We start from the raw sequence: 16195 nt of genomic DNA, 5'->3' as shown, positions 1-16195 counted from the left end.
AATCCAAAAGCTAATACTCTTCCCCATCTGCAGATCTCTTCCTCCTATAACCACCTTCACATAGCTTGTACACATGAATCTGCCCTTATATGAAAGGTGTCTCATGGATAGCAAGATAAGGTCTGAGCAGGGAGGACTGTGGTGTATGCCCATTTGAGAAAGGCTTACATATAGGCTGACATTAGGTATGTCTACCCTGTAATGTAAGCCCAGGGTTAGTAGAACTCGAGTTAGCAGACACATTTGTAAGTCCAGATTGTTGAATACTGGGTTCCAGCCTAGGACTCTAGCTTGTTCCATAGACAAGCCTTAAGTATAAGACAAGAGACAACACATGGATATGGATACAAAGATGGGGGAATACAAGGAAACTGTATTGGTCAGTATGATGGGCAGTGGCATCAGCAAACCACGAGCCCAATCATTGTCATTTTTTTGGTAGGCATCAGAGAAAAGGAGCGTTTTGAAGGATGATAATGCATTAGTTTTGCAGATGTTACTCTGAACTCTCTTTCTGTTTGGCGGTTCTTTATCGCACCCAAGTTTGAGATCAAATTTTCATATCAAGCTGTCCCATGCATACACAAACTACAATCTTTATTCACAGCCCCATGTGTGCCAGTAGTCTTCTGGATACTAGGCATGGGGAAATCAACTGCAGTTCCTCAAAATGCCATGCCCCCTACTCACTTCTATCATACCTTTCCTGCTTCACATTATGTTGCTTTGCTTCTCATGCACTTACAGCCCTGACGGCCACCTCTTTCTCAGATTAGCTGGACTGTCTCAGTGTCCCTCCACCTCTTCTGCAATCTGAGACCAAAAAAAAATTTAGTAGTGCACATCCCAGGCAAGAATTTTTTTAAAAAGCCTACGATTTAACTTCTGTCAGAAACAAAGGCTATGGATTAAGCTATAGCAAGGTATTTTAATGGCCTTTATGCTCAATAGTTTAGAACTATCGATTATGAAATCTAACTCAGGATAATAGGGACTGAAAGTGGCAATGTGATGGCTGTTTGGTGGAAAGAAATGATTGGATGATGATTGACCAGTTTCTACAGGACAAGTACCCTATATCACATAACTCCTGTTGCAAATGGCACTAATAGGCCATATTGGTGACCATCTTAGCAAAGCCCAAAGACTGAATGGGTCTGGGAGGTGAAATATCTTATTTAGAGATAGACTGTCCATATGATGGCTACTTAAGGCACATTGGTGTGATATTTTGGAGAAGCTGACCCTCCCACTTGCCCATGCTCTACCTGTCTTGTAAACTTTGGTGTCCAGTGCTGTCAGCACAATTACTTTTTACACGCACTATATTAATTCAAAAATGAAAATAATTTATAAAAATGGTTAATAATAAACTATTTACTATTTTCCAGTCATTGGTTATGGGCTGGGATTTAGATGCACACATTAGATTATGGGCTGGTCTACAGTGGGAGCTTATATTGGCTACATCTTTCAGCGGTGTGAAAAATCCACATCCTCGAGTGAGACATCTATGCCAACCTAACCCCCAGTATAGACAGTGCTAGCTCAATAGGAGAATTCTTCTGTCAACCTAGATACTGCCCCTCAGGGCGGTGGATTAACTAAAGCAACAGGAGAGCCCTTCTCATTGCTGTAGTGAGTGTCTACACTGAAGCGCAACAGTGGTGCAGCTGCAGCAGTGTTTTAAGTGTAGACATACCAAGAGTAGAGCCAACTACAGAAATGTAAACATGACAAAAGTAATTTTTATGTTTTATCAAATCTTGAGCTATATTCTACAGAAGTATGGTAGTTGTGTAAGCACAGTAAAATAAATTTCTTTTTGTTATAATCTGCATCAATACTCCGTGAAGCCACTCTAGGCTCCAATCCAATTAGACTTTTAAGAAAGTCTTTCAAAGCCATCTGCACACAGGTGGAACATTTAAAGTGTGGTTATGGTTAGAAAAGTTTATTGACTATAAATGACGGATATTACTTAGCAAATGTGCTCCTTCTGCATTCTGAGTTATATCTATCTACTTTACTGACAAAAATAAGTGTCTATTTTTTACTCCTGGTAGGAGAGGGAATAGGGTTGTGTGAAGGTGAGCTGGATTCTTTTCTGTCTCACACATCACCAAGTGAATTAACAACTCAGTTCCAATTGCAGAGTCTTTCTTAGTAGTAATAATGTGCAGCTTCAGTCCCAGATCCTAGGGTGAGTTTGCAGTGTGGGCAGTTAGAAGTGGACTACAGAGTTCACATCCAGATCTGAACTTCCCCAAAGTTGTAGGATGTTGGGATCCAGGGGTTTGGTTTATCTCCATTGCTGCTTTGAATTTATAAACTGAACAAATCTGATGGAGAGTCACTGAGATAAAAAAGCCTTTCAAAGCCAATAAATATTTTTATACCTTTACCTTTCAGAGTATGGACCCGATCCTGCAAATAGATATGCATACATTTTCAAGATTGGGTCTTATATCTGCATGTTTAGTTGATCATGTATGTGGATCCACTGATACTTGATCAACTGTCAATAGAACCTTTGTTGTGATTCCTAAACTTTCTGAACAAGTTGTTTTAGTCACAAAATAAGCTGCAACCTTTATAATTTTTTCTGCTAATAATAGGATAACAACTGTGAGAGGCCTGTATGTGCCTGACACACAGCTAGTCTGGCACATCCCCATTTTGAGAAATATTGTCATTGCGTGATCACTATTAGAATATTTGAAAGTCAACATAAGACGACATGGTAATCCATTTTAATGCACCGCAGCCCCCCTCCGGAGTGGCCGCCCCAAGCACCTGCTTGCCAGGTTGGTGCCTGGAGCTGGCCCTGTCCTGAGGTCCCTTACAACCTTGATATTCTATGATTCTATGATTCTAAGTTAAGCAGTGCAAATATTCTAGACACAGTAACTTTGAACAGTTACAGCAAACAATTACATTATTTTCCAATATAAATCCCTAAATGGTTTGGGGCCTAGTTACTTGAGACTAGATCTACATGAATAATTGATTGGGTTACAAGCAGTTCAAAAAAAAATTTTAATTGTTTTGGGTTGACCCAAAATGAAATTTTCTTGAAATTTTGGTTAACCAAAAAAAAATCACTTTGGGTCAAATAAAATGTTTTGTCAATCCCAAAGTAAACTTTTTTTTCTGATTACAAGCTTTTTTACATTTTTGAATTTGAAAAATTTCAAAACCTAAAATCATTTCAAATCAAAAAATCAAAATGTTTCAAATTGAAAATGTCAAAACAGAAGCTTCTAGGTTTTTTTTGTATCAGAGGGGTAGCCATGTTAGTCTGGATCTGTAAAAAGCAACAAAGAGTCCTGTGGCACCTTATAGACTAACAGACGTATTGGAGCATAAGCTTTCGTGGGTGAATACCCACTTCGTCAGACGCACGCGAAAGCTTATGCTTATTCACCCACGAAAGCTTATGCTCCAATATGTCTGTTAGTCTATAAGGTGCAACAAGACTCTTTGTTAGGTTTTTTTGGAATTTTATGAAGTTTTTCCCCGCCAACCGAAACAATTTGGTGAATTCTCCCTCTCCTCCCCACCTCCCACACATAAAAGTAGTTTTGGTCAAAAATTTTCACCCAGCTCTACTTGAGAGAGAGCCTGTCTCCCTGGGCCATACTGCTGCAGTGGAAGCCTACAACTGTGCACAAGCTATAGTTTCCTCACTTTAAAAGAGAAGGGGAAGCACTAATGGCATTCTCTGTGAGGAGTCCTTAGTTTACAAGTCTCTCTTCTCTTGGTCGTCCAGTGGCTGGATTATGTTAAATAATGGCACTGCAAAGCCTGCCATTTTTTGCACACAGTTGAGTAAGAATAGTCTTCTCTCCTGTTTCTTCTTCAGCCCACAGAGGTAGGCTTGACTAAAATGTAACCGCCTCGGACAGTGAGAACGGTAATAATTACAAATAGCTGCCATATTATTATTCTTTCTTTTATTTGTATTATACTAGCACCACGGAGCCCTAATCTGGGATCAGGTTCCCATTTTAGGAAAAAATAACTTAAGAGTTCAATAGGAGTTGCATTTGAGGCAAGGAGAAAGTGATCTGTTCCAGGAAATGCTTTGTAAATAAAATATATTAAGCTTTGACTTTTTTCAATAATAATAATAATAATATTGCCATGTCCTCCTATAGCATATTTTATAGCATTAGCAAAGGTTTGTGAATGACAGTTTCAGGTGTTCTTAAGGGGTCATCAAAGAAACAAAGACAATATAGTTATGGCCTGATTATCAAAAGGGTTGAGCACCTTTAGTTCTTGTTGAAGTCAATAGGCATTTTGGGTGCTCAACACCTCAGATAATCAGGACATATCAACATATGTGCAGAAATGGTGACAAGGAAACTTATGCTGCTCATGGTTATAATGCGTGCTGTTTAATGTATTTTCATCACATAATGAGCAGTAATTTTATATGGGGAGAGCTTCAGAAGCACCAAAGTTCAGACAGAGTCCATCATATATTACAGTCCAAAATCTGATTTTAGAAAATCAAAATCTTTATTGTCCAAATCTTTATAGTTCCTTGCCCAATTGTTAAACGAAAAAAATCCTATATCCTAAGTGTACAAAAGTGTGCCAGCATTTTATAAACGAATGAAGACTTAAGCAAAGCAAACATTACTGCTTTTCACAATTCATATGAATCAATTAAAAAGCACAGCCTTTCTCTCTGCTCTATATATTATCATGTTGACTTTTCTTTGGTTTGATGGATGAGCTATGATATCACTTCAAATGAGGTCATAAAGCTAATGAAGCATGAAAACTAGACACATTAGATATTATCCACTCCTAGGACATATTCTACTGCAGCTAACACATTATAAAAGAAAGGCAGCAATCCCTTCGTATTTCATAGAACATAGTCATTGACGCCTTTAACTCAGTCATTGACATGATCAGATTAAATCTGACTTGGTACATACTAATTCCTATCTGATTAGTTCGGACCAGTGGCAAGCAACTCATTTCTGTAATCCAATAGAATGTAAAATTACAGTGGAATGATGCTCTTAATATGTACAATAAAAGGAGAGGTCAGAAGGAAGGAGAATTGGATAAGGTCAAGTGTAGTACCTATTTCACATCTGGTATATCCTTAATAGGGACGATATTCTTGCCCTTTCAGAGGGCGGGGCTCTGTTTAATCTGGGTTTTGCAGTTTTGTCATGAGCCTTATTTACACCATTCAAATTCTAGCATCTATTGGCAGGTAGAAAATAGTAACATAAGCTGTCAGAAAAAATGAGTCCAATTTATAGTGGCATTCAGAGACCCTAATCAGGATCAGGACCCCATTGTACTAAGTGTTGTGCATGCACAAAGGGACATGGGGTGAAATCCTGGCTCCACTGAATTCAATGCCAAAACTCCCATTGACTTCCTTGAGTCAGGATTGCATGAACAGCCTCTAACCTGAAGATATTACAGCAGACTTGTTTACAGAATATCTAGACATAAAAAATTCCAATGTTTTTACCCTCACCAGCCACAGTCCACTCTATACTTGCTGTTGGCCCCTCCCTATGGAGCCCCAAACAGCATTTAAATTGTGCAGTGGGCCTTGTTCTTGCCCCATACACCATAAATTTCACCCATTATCTATTTGCTAAATCCAGCCTTATACAATGGTAGGTAACACGTGTGTGTCAGTTACCAGGCTAACTGCACCAGAGGTGGATTTACCATGAAACAATGACAGGGGGGCCACCAAAATTCAGGACAAATCTCATCTGACAACCTGCCCCTGAGTCCCGGCCAGCAGCGCAGCTGGGCTCAGGCAGGCAGGCTGCCTGCATTCCATGGCCCCACGCCGTTCCCAGAAGCGGCTGGCTGCTGGCATATCTCTGTGTGCCCCTGGCGTGAGGGATGCAGCTCCACGCACTGCCCCCACCCCAGGCAGCTCACGGAGACCCGTTGCCTCCCTTCCCCCAAGGGATGCCTCCACGCATTGCTCCCGCCCCGAGCGCTGATTCCGCAGCTCCTATTGGGCAGGAACTGCGGCCAATGGGAGCTGTGGGGGCAGCGCTTCTGGGCAGTGGCACACAGAGATCCCCTGCCCCCCCACCTAAGAGCCACTGCCAGAGGGGTGTGCCGCTCGTTTTAAGAGCTGAGCTGCCCCTGGCCCCTCCTGCACCCCAATCCTCTGCCCCAGCTCGCACCCTGCACCCAAACTTCCTCCCAGAGCCCAACCCCCGCACCCCCTCCACACCCCAACCCCCTACCCCAGCTCAGAGCTGCACCCAGCATCCAAACTCCCTCCCAGAGCCCAACCCCCACATCCCCTCCTGCACCCCAACTCCCTGCCCCAATCAAGGTACTTCACTTTATTTTCATTTATTTCCTATTACTTATAATATAGGAGGAGGATGAAGAAAAAAAGAATGAAAAACGGGAGGAGATAAGAGAGAATGTTCTTTTTCTTGGCTGGGTCCCGAGGGGGGCCCCAAAAATGAAGCTGCGCACAGGGCCCCACTAACTCTAAATCTGCCACTGAACTGCACTGTGGTCCCCAGTCTGGGTACATCTGCAATTATAAACCCACAGGATTAGGTACTGAAATCCAGTCCAGTGTATACAATTTATTTGCTTTGCAGCCATTTTAAGAATTTTAATTTACTCCTCCTGCCCGCCAGGCGTAATGGCGACTTAAGCGTGCTTAAAAATAGCTTCAAAGTTGAGACCATGGGTTTGACAGATATGGCAACTTCCTGCAATATCTTTGGGAGCTCTTACTGTATTAAATTTATGTATCATTGTGGGCCATGGATTCTACGTAATTTCATGGGGTGACCAAAGCTTCTTCATGAACTAAGAGGTGATTAGGCAAATTCGCTCAAGTGGTAACATCGTCAGAGAAATATCACAACATGGAGAGGCTCACATATACTAGTTCAAAATGGATTCTCCAGAGACCAACACACAAAGAAAAGGCTTTTAGATAACTAGCCTGAGTTTAAGGTGATTCAGGGCCTTTTTTTCTGATCCAGCAAAGCAACAGGATCTTCTGTCCAATGAGAGGGGTTGGAAGGACTTAGGCCTACTGAGGCCCCATAAGACTGATGGGTGACCTCTGTTAAGCTTTGAACATGTGTATAGGAACTTTTTAAAAAATGTTTTCTCTGTAATGCTTTCACATTAAGAATAAATGTGCTTGCTTATAAAGAGATGTGTGGTAACATGTGACTGCTGACAATTACAGCTGTTCACAGTCTTTGGAGAGAAAGGAAAGCTCAGATGCTGGCTTGTCTAGGCAATCTGGCTTGTGTAGGTAAGGAGGAACTATGCAGCCTGGAAAACCCCTGGTCAGGAGGGAAAGAGATGCAGGTCTCCACCCAGGAGAGGTGATGGCTGAAGAGCTGGGACCCTAGAGTGGGGGCCCTCAAAAGAGCCGAGGGGAGGAATACAGGTGCAGTTGGCCTGAACAGTGAATTATTCCATCATGCACACAGAAATGTTTGAGGAGTCTTAAAATATATATATATATATATATATATATATGTGTGGTATTCCCCACAGGAGGCTGTTCAGTGCCTTGTGAGTTATACTGGCATAGGACTCTTGCCAGCTCCTTTAATTTTGCTGTTTTAGTGGGTCATAACTAACAGAGCAATATGCTGAGTTGCCCTTACTTGTAGCTGAATATTGTTCTCACATATCCCTCATCTACACTTTTACAGGACTGAGCCCTATGTTTTTATCTTGCAGTGGTGTGTTTACTAAACCCAAATAAGCTAGGGAAAGTACATCTTCTGTCTAGTTGTTTGTTGATTTAGAACTCTGCTTGCCTTTTTCTGGGAAAGAGGAAAATGAACAAAAAGCCACCTTGATTACTTAATTTTTTTAATTTCCTTTTTCCAAAGTAAGCAGGGCAAAATTAGATTTAGGCTGATGCATGCTCCACAAACAATTTGTATGGAACTAGAGTGGCTGAATGAACTTTCAGTGGGCATTATTGGAAAGACAAATATTTAACATTGAACGTAGTGAATCATGTTTATAAAACATCTTTACTTTTTGTGTTGCTATTTTTTTCTCCCTCTGATTTCCTATTGTGGCCTCTGATTCAGTTCTGAGGACCTTAAAGCTGCAGACAATTCCTTAAGCCCTTGCTAGTTCCACTCTCAAAACTGCCTGGTCTGTGGCCTTCTTCCAGGAGAGTGTCAAAGCAGAGGGTCTTTATCTAACCTGACATCTGGCTGTAATTGTCTTAAATTATATTTTACCTTTAGAGATTCATTAAAATTAAAATTTGCTGAAAAGAAAATCCTTTTTTTATGTAACTCCTAAGCATTCTTTCAAAATTACAGAAAGAACATAAGAATTTTTAGAGCACTTCCATTTGTGGATCTTAAAGTGCTGTACAAATGAGCTTGACTGAAATCAATAGAGTTCCACTGGTGAAAACCTGGCATTATACAGTAGTGAATCCAGATCCATAAACTTCAAGACTTCACTGAGAGAGAGGGATAAATATTGTTCCCTATTTTACAGATGGGAAAAGAGAGACAGTTACTCAGCTACAACAGTAACAGACTCAGTATGGAAACCTGAAAAGAGAGGTTAAGGCCAACATTGTCAGATCCCCTAAAGAATGCTTAGGAGTTACATATGTAAGCAGAGTCAGGATGAGCTCTACCCTGACATCTGGTGGTGAATTATGGTGAGTGTGGAAAAGAACTCCAGGGGCTGATCTTGTTTGCATAGGCACACCCACTCACCTGGCATGAAACAACAGCAACTGAAAGTGGTCCTTTGGCTGGTGTGGGATCCCCAGTTTCTCTATTATTGGGGCAGGAAGAATAAAGTTTGTTACCCTGATTCTGTGAATCAAGGCCAGTGGAACTGTTGTATGACAGAAGGACTGAGTGAGTCCTTCACCATTACCTAAGTAGCACTTGCTTGACAAGGGGCATGGGTTACAAAACCCAGTGAATTGAGAGAGGATGGGGACAGGTATTTGTACCTGATGGTATGGGCCCCCTCTGAGGGTTTGAAACACCAATTGCATCACCTCCTCTCTCCACTGTTGAATGTCAGAGCTAACTTTGATTCCATTAGGAGTCTAGTTACAGGCTGCTGAGCTGAATTCACTTTGGGCCAATGCGAGAGGGGAAGTATTGCCTCTTAGAGGTACCCAGGGGGGTGGTATGTAATTGTCCCAGGTCACTGGGTGGGGGCTCGAGCTGGTTTTGCATTGCGTTATTGAAACGGAACCCCTAGATACAGAACCCGGCCCTTGTTGCTGCCAACTTAGATGGGCAGAAGGGTTACACATAATAAAGGATTTTCTTTTTAGCTAATTTAATTTTAAGTGGCCTGATATTTCAAAGGTCCTGAGCACCTACTGCTGCAGTTAAAGTTTGGACGTTTTTCCCTTAGAGAGGGGTCACAAAGCAAGTCAAAGACAGAGCTAGGAATGGTACCCAGATCTGCTATCATTCTTGAAATTTAACCACAAGATTGTCCTGCCAAGAACCATAAGCTGGGCCTACTGGTTAATGTTGTAGGACAGCAGAAGGCTAAGTGATATGATAATGAATAGTTGGATTCCCATTATCTCTTTTACCAGAAAAGTAGAAATCATAACATATTACCGGTTTTCATATCTCAATGGATACTGTGTTTTTTAGCGAGGAGAGGCATCATGCTTGCTGACTTAGAGAAAAGCACCTTCAAACAGTTTTGCTAGGTCAGATTACTTGAGAATAAGTCTCAGGACATGACCCTTAGACCCATGCAGGCACATCAGTAATTATTACAAAACTACTTGTGTTGAATGCACCAATTACTCATTGCAAAGTTTTGTAGTTACCATGGATTGCCTGATTGCAGAATGGGGAGCGCTGAAGGAAAATGGGAGCTAGAGTAGAAATCTCCCATGAGTCCCTCCTGGTGCTCTTTTGCCCTACATGACAGGGTCGAGCCAGATGGCTACAGGAGTTCTGGGAAGTGGGCGGGCTTGCTGCTAAAGGACCCTCCTCCAGGAGGATCCACAAGGCCCAGGAAGTCAAGTAGTTACGGGGGACAATGGAAAAATTAATAAGGGCAGGTGTGAGGCTCAAAGGGCCAAAAATAAGGAACCGGAATGGGACACCAAGCAGAGAACCCCGGACAGCGCCCACTGCTCCTCAAAGGTGTCAAGGGAGCCAGCGGACGCCACCCAGAGGAACTCTGCCTGGATGCGTGAACAGAAGGGGGATCAGAAATAGGCCCCACAGTCGCAGGAAACCCCCTCAGCCAACTTTCTCTCCCTGAGCTTATAGATGGCCACTTTGGCCAGCACTAGGAGAAGTTTAACAAGGAGGTCCCGCGACTTTGTGGGGCCACTGGAAGGCAGGTATATTAGCCCCAGGATAAGCAGGTCTCTTTTCCCTTGGTAACTGAACAGAGGTTACTCTAGGTTAATTAGGACACCTGGGGCCAATCAAGGGCCTGCCAGAACCTGTTAAAAGCCTCCCCTCCAGCCAGATAGGGGTGCGCAATAGGAGTTGTGGAAGGAAAGTGTGCTACTGGAGATCTGGGCAGTGCAGACGCTGACAAGCACCAGGAGGGAAAACCCCCACAAGTACAGAGGTGAAGGGCAGGGGAAACCCTACCCAACAGGGTGAACAGCCCTTCCAGATAGGGTGACAGTCCCTATTTTTGGGTCTTTTTCTTATAAAGGCTCCTAATACCCCCCCAACCTCTGTCCCGATTTTTCACACTTGTTGTCTGGTCACCCTACTTCCAGGCCCCAGAGGTCTGAGGGAAGAGATCTCGCCGGAGAGGAGAAATTGAAGTGGGTGCTTGGTTTGTTGCCACCATGCCAGGAGGGACTACCAGAGACTAAAAGGCTCCCCTTCCTCTCCCCTGTCAAGGGGCCGGGAGGAACCCTGCTCAGGCAAGGTATGGGGTGTGGGGAAATTCTGAGGTAGAGAGGAATACCCTGGCCCACCGCTAAGTGGAAGCGCGGAACCCACCAAGGCAGAGAAGGAACTCTGTCACACCTTGTAAAACTAATATAATGATTTAAACAACAAGGAGTCCGGTGGCACCTTAAAGACTAGCAGATTTATTTGGGCAAAAGCTTTCGTGGGTAAAAAAACACTTCTTCAGATGCATGGAATTTACAGATGCAGGCATTATATACTGACACATGAAGAGAAGGGAGTTACCTCACAAGAGGAGAACCAGTGTTGACAGGACCAATTCGATCAGGGTGGATGTAGTCCACTCCCAATAACTGATGAGGAGGTGTCAATTCCAGGAGAGGCAAAGCTGCTTTTGTAATGAGCCAGCCACTCCCAGCCCCTATTCAAGCCAAATTAATGGTGCTAAATTTGCAAATGAATTTTAGTTCTGCAGTTTCTCTTTGAAGTCTGTTTCTGAAGTTTTTTTGTTCAATTAGGGCTACTTTTAAACCTGTTATAGAATGTCCAGGGAGATTGAAGTGTTCTCCTATTGGCTTTTGTATATTACCATTCCTGATGTCCTATTTGTGTCCATTTATTCTTTTACATAGAGACTGTCTGGTTTGGCCAATGTACATGGCAGAGGGGCATTGCTGGCACATGATGGCATATATAACATTAGTAGATGTGCAGGTGAATGAGCCCCTGATGGTGTGGCTGATGTGGTTGGGTCCTCTGATGGTGTCACTAGAGTAGATATGAGGACAGAGTAGGCAACAAGGTTTGCTACAGGGATTGGTTCCTGGGTTAGTGTTTCTGTAGTGTGGTGTGTAGTTGCTGGTGAGTATTTGCTTCAGGTTGGGGGGCTGTCTCTAAGCAAGGACTGGCCTGCCTCCCAAGGTCTGTGAGAGTGAGAGATTGTTTTCCAGGATAGGTTGTAGATCGCTGATGATGTGCTGGAGAGGTTTTAGCTGGGGGCTGTACGTGATGGCCAGTGGCGTTCTGTTATTTTCCTTGTTTGACCTGTCCTGTAGTAGGTGACTTCTGGGTATCCGTCTCGCTCTGTCAATCTGTTTCCTCACTTCCCCAGGTGGGTATTGTAGTTTTAAGAATGCTTGATAAAGATCTTGTAGGTGTTTGTCTCTGTCTGAGGGATTGGAGGAAATTCGGTTGTATTTTAGGGCTTGGCTGTAGACAATGGATCGTGTGATGCATCCTGGATGGAAGCTGGAGGCATGTAGGTAAGTATAGCGGTCAGTAGGTTTCCGGTATAGGATGATGTTTATGTGACCATCACTTATTTGTACTGTAGTGTCCAGGAAGTGGATCTCTTGTGTGGACTGGTCCAGGCTGAGGTTGATGGTGGGGTGGAAATTGTTGAAACACAGGTGGAATTCTTCAAGGGCCTCCTTCCCATGGGTCCATATGATGAAGATGTCATCAATGTAGTGCTAGTAGAGGAGGGGTGCTAGGGGACGAGAGATGAGGAAGCGTTGTTCTAAGTCAGCCATAAAAATGTTGGCATACTGTGGGGCCATGCGGGTACCCATAGCAGTGCCACTGATTTGAAGGTATAAGTTGTCCCCAAATCTGAAATGGTTGTGGGTGAGGACAAAGTCACAAAGCTCAGCCACCAGGTGTGCCGTGGTCTCATCAGGGAGACTGTTCTTGACAGCTTGTAGTCCATCCTCATGTGGAATATTGGTGTAAAGAACTTCTACATCCATGGTGGCGCTTTCAGGAAGATCACCAATGCATTGTAGTTTCCTCAGGAAGTCGGTGGTGTCTCGAAGATATCTAGGAGTGCTGGTAGCATAGGGTCTGAGGAGGGAGTCCAAATAGCCAGATAATCCTGCTGTAAGAGTTGCCTGGCAGCCTCCTGTTTATAATCCAACGTGTTCATTATGACTATAGCACCTCCTTTGATTATAATGTCAGAGTTGTTTCTGAGGCTGTGGATGGTATTGTGTTCTGTACGGCTGAGGTTATGGGGCAAGTGATGCTGTTTGTTCACAATTTCAGCCTGTGCACGTCTGCGGAAGCACTCTATGTAGAAGTCCAGTCTGTCATTTCGACCATCAGGAGGAATCCACGCAGAATTCTTCTTCTTGTACTGTTGGTAGGAGGGTTCTTTTGGGTCAGTGCACTGTTCAGTGGTGTGTTGAAAATATTTCTTGAGTCAGAGACGATGAAAGTAGGCTTCCAGATCACCGCAGAACTGTATCATGTTCGTGGGGGTGGTGGGGCAGAAAGAGAGTCCCCAAGATAGGACAGACTCTTCTGCCGGGCTAAGTGTGTGGTTGGATAGATTAACAATATTGTTAGGTGAGTTGAGGGTACCACTGTTGTAGCCCCTGTAGCATGTAGGAGTTTAGATAGTTTACTGTCCTTTTTCCTCTGTAGAGAAGTGAAGTGTGCGTTGTAAATAGCTTGTCTTGTTTTTGTAAAGTCCAGCCACGAGGAAGTTTGTGTGGAAGGTTGGTTTTGTATGAGAGTCTCCAGTTTTGAGAGCTCATTCTTGATCTTCTCCTGTCTGCTGTACAGGATACTGATCAGGTGGTTCCTCAGTTTCTTTGAGAGTGTGTGGCACAGTCTCTCACCATAGTCAGTGTAGTATGTCGATTGCAATTAATTTTTTACCTTCAGTCCATTTGGTATGATGTTCATTTGTTTGCACTTGGAGAGGAAGATGATGTCTGTCTATATCTGTGCACGTTTTTTGTTGAGGTTGATGGATTTCCACGCCATACTTAGTGCCTTGCATGGTGTCAAGTATCAGGGGGTAGCCGTGTTAGTCTGTATCCACAAAAACAACAAGGAGTCCGGTGGCACCTTAAAGACTAACAGATTTATTTGGGCATAAGCTTTCGTGGGCAAAAAAACCACTTCTTCTGTAAGGTAAATAATGATTTAACTCCCCTGAGAGGTGCATCAACTGATAAGACATAGGAGGGGGCTGTCTACCTGCAAGCTATGGTATTATCAGTGATAATTTAGAAGAATCCAGGAATCCTAGGGCTGTTTCAATTTCGATAACTGCAGATACAGCATGAATATTATGTATTAGACTCCCCAGTTCCCCTTTTCATATCCCAGTCAGGAACACACAGTTGGTTAAAGCAACGCCTTTGAAACATTTATTTTGCTGTATGTTTTAAGAAGGTGACACTCAAAGTGGAAACTTCTCTCTCACTCATTTGCCTCCATCAGTTGCTGTCTGTCCAGCACTTTGAGGATGTTGGGTCTGATTCTCCCCACATTTACACAAATGTAACTTTGGTTTGGGCCATATCTTCAGCTGGTGTAAAACAAAGTAGCTCCATTATAATTACACTAGCTGAGGATCAGGCCCGTTGAGGCTAGATGAGTTACTCAGCTACCCAGTAACTTCAAGCGAGTTACTCACTGTATATGAGAGGAGGACTAGGCTCATTAAGTGCTAAATTCTATTTTTATTGTCTGAATACCAGTGAGAGACATACTTTCAATCTGGTTTCCTAATGCTTTGCCTCTGAGATGTTTCCCTAATATTTGAAGACAAAGAAATGCCAAGTAGGTACCTAGAAAAATAAAGTGATTGCAAACAATTAAGCAGCACATAAATCAACTCTGAAAAGAAAAATACCACTATATAGCTAATGGGGTGGGGGAGAGACAGACATTATTAAAAGCATCAAAGTTTCTTCAGACAGGATATTACAGTCACATTTTAAGCCTACATATGTTGCAGTATTTCCATTACAGATGTAATCACTTCTAATATTTAATTCCTCCTTCTCTCTTGTCCTTAAACCTTTCAGTGGTGCAGTTAACCAAGAATGGTTAGACTTCGAACACTTGGACAGGTGGCCAGTCTGCCAAGAGATTTTAAAGTATTATTGCTATACTCATTAAGTTTCATGTCGAACATGAATGAACTTCCAGTCTGAAGGTGCCCTTTGATAACAACCATTCCATTTGTCTGGTTATTAAATATATTAATGTATTTCCTGATATTAACATATGACAGAAATCGTTAAAATGTGTCATATCAGTGAAAGCAACTTTCATACTAAATGCTCTTCTAGCTGAAATTTAGGAATCTTGACTTCTGTTATCTAGATTTAAAAGGATTCCTCCTCATAGATTTTTTTACTTTCATTTGCAGAACAGAATATGGTTTTTACTCCCCCAGGGAACATGTCTACAAGTTCACAGATCAAAGCAGAACCAGACATGAACTATAAGACTCACTTTGACTTCAGAGGCTTTTGAAATGAAACTCCAAATTTATTATAAAATAATGTTGAGAGAAGTTTAAATCACTGAAAAGAAAGAATATATATTCTTTAGTGTGTGTGCACTTTTTGCATTCTTTAGATAAAAACAATCAGACGAGATTATCATTTTGCATTATTTGACATTATTTTGCATTAGAAAAGTTAGTATACTGGCAAATATCTCTACAGTAAATAATCTACACTGATATTATACAAGCTTCTACAAATTCAGTAACAGCCACAGCCATATTGGTGATTGCAATAATATTTGTTATTGATCCTATTCCGCATATTCAGACATGCTGTTTTATGTAGAAAATCATATTAGTTATTTGAGGCAAAATAAAAATATTTATGCAGCTACCCTGTTTTCTACCAAAAATGCTATTTTATCAGTGACTGTAGTATTTGATCTATAAATATAATTAATAATAAATCCCAAATTATCCTTTTACTGATTTAACCATTTAAAACCTAGTGGATTAGTACTCCGCACAGATGTGAGGGTTCATGCAAACAGATTCCATTGCAAGATGGGGGAATCAGGGTGAGCTTGTTATTTATGTTTAAGGTGACTGAAAGTTTGTGTGTATGTTGCAGCTTTTGTGTGTAACTTGCAGCTTTTTATATTTTGTTGACAGTTTGAAGCAGACAATTGCTATTTGAAAGTCCACAAGGTGTAGTCAATCTCATCATTGTGGTTTAATTCATTGTTGGATTGCATATCCCCTTTATATATTTATTTTGCCTCATTTCTTTAACAAGATTATTCCTAGAGCTGGTCAAAAATTGTAAGGATTGGCTAAAAATAATTGTCTTTGTATTCCAAATTTTTCATGAAAATTTTCTGCTTTGTCAATGCAATTTCTTTTCCAATGTCTTTTTTTTTTAATTAAAAAACTAGAACATTGCTAAAGAAACACTTTTTTCCATAAAAATCATCATTTTGAAAAGAAGGCTATTATTGCAAGCAACCAAAAAAATTAATTAAAACTTTCCACCAGCTCTGCTAAT

The 16195-nt window shown here is 41.9% G+C and overlaps 1 protein-coding gene across 1 annotated transcript in view; it reads left to right on the top strand.

Annotated features, from left to right (window-relative positions):
• SYN2 (synapsin II) overlaps positions 1–16195 on the top strand; it is a 204316-nt gene that overhangs the window by 92032 nt on the left and 96089 nt on the right. The gene's annotated exons all lie outside the window — the stretch shown is intronic.

Source organism: Terrapene carolina, unplaced genomic scaffold (assembly GCF_002925995.2).
Source record: "Terrapene carolina triunguis isolate 2854851 unplaced genomic scaffold, T_m_triunguis-2.0 Scaffold232, whole genome shotgun sequence".
NCBI classification, from domain to species: Eukaryota; Metazoa; Chordata; order Testudines; family Emydidae; genus Terrapene; species Terrapene triunguis.
The sequence above is the reverse complement of the archived record's forward strand: the minus strand, read 5'-3'. Positions and strand labels throughout refer to the sequence as shown.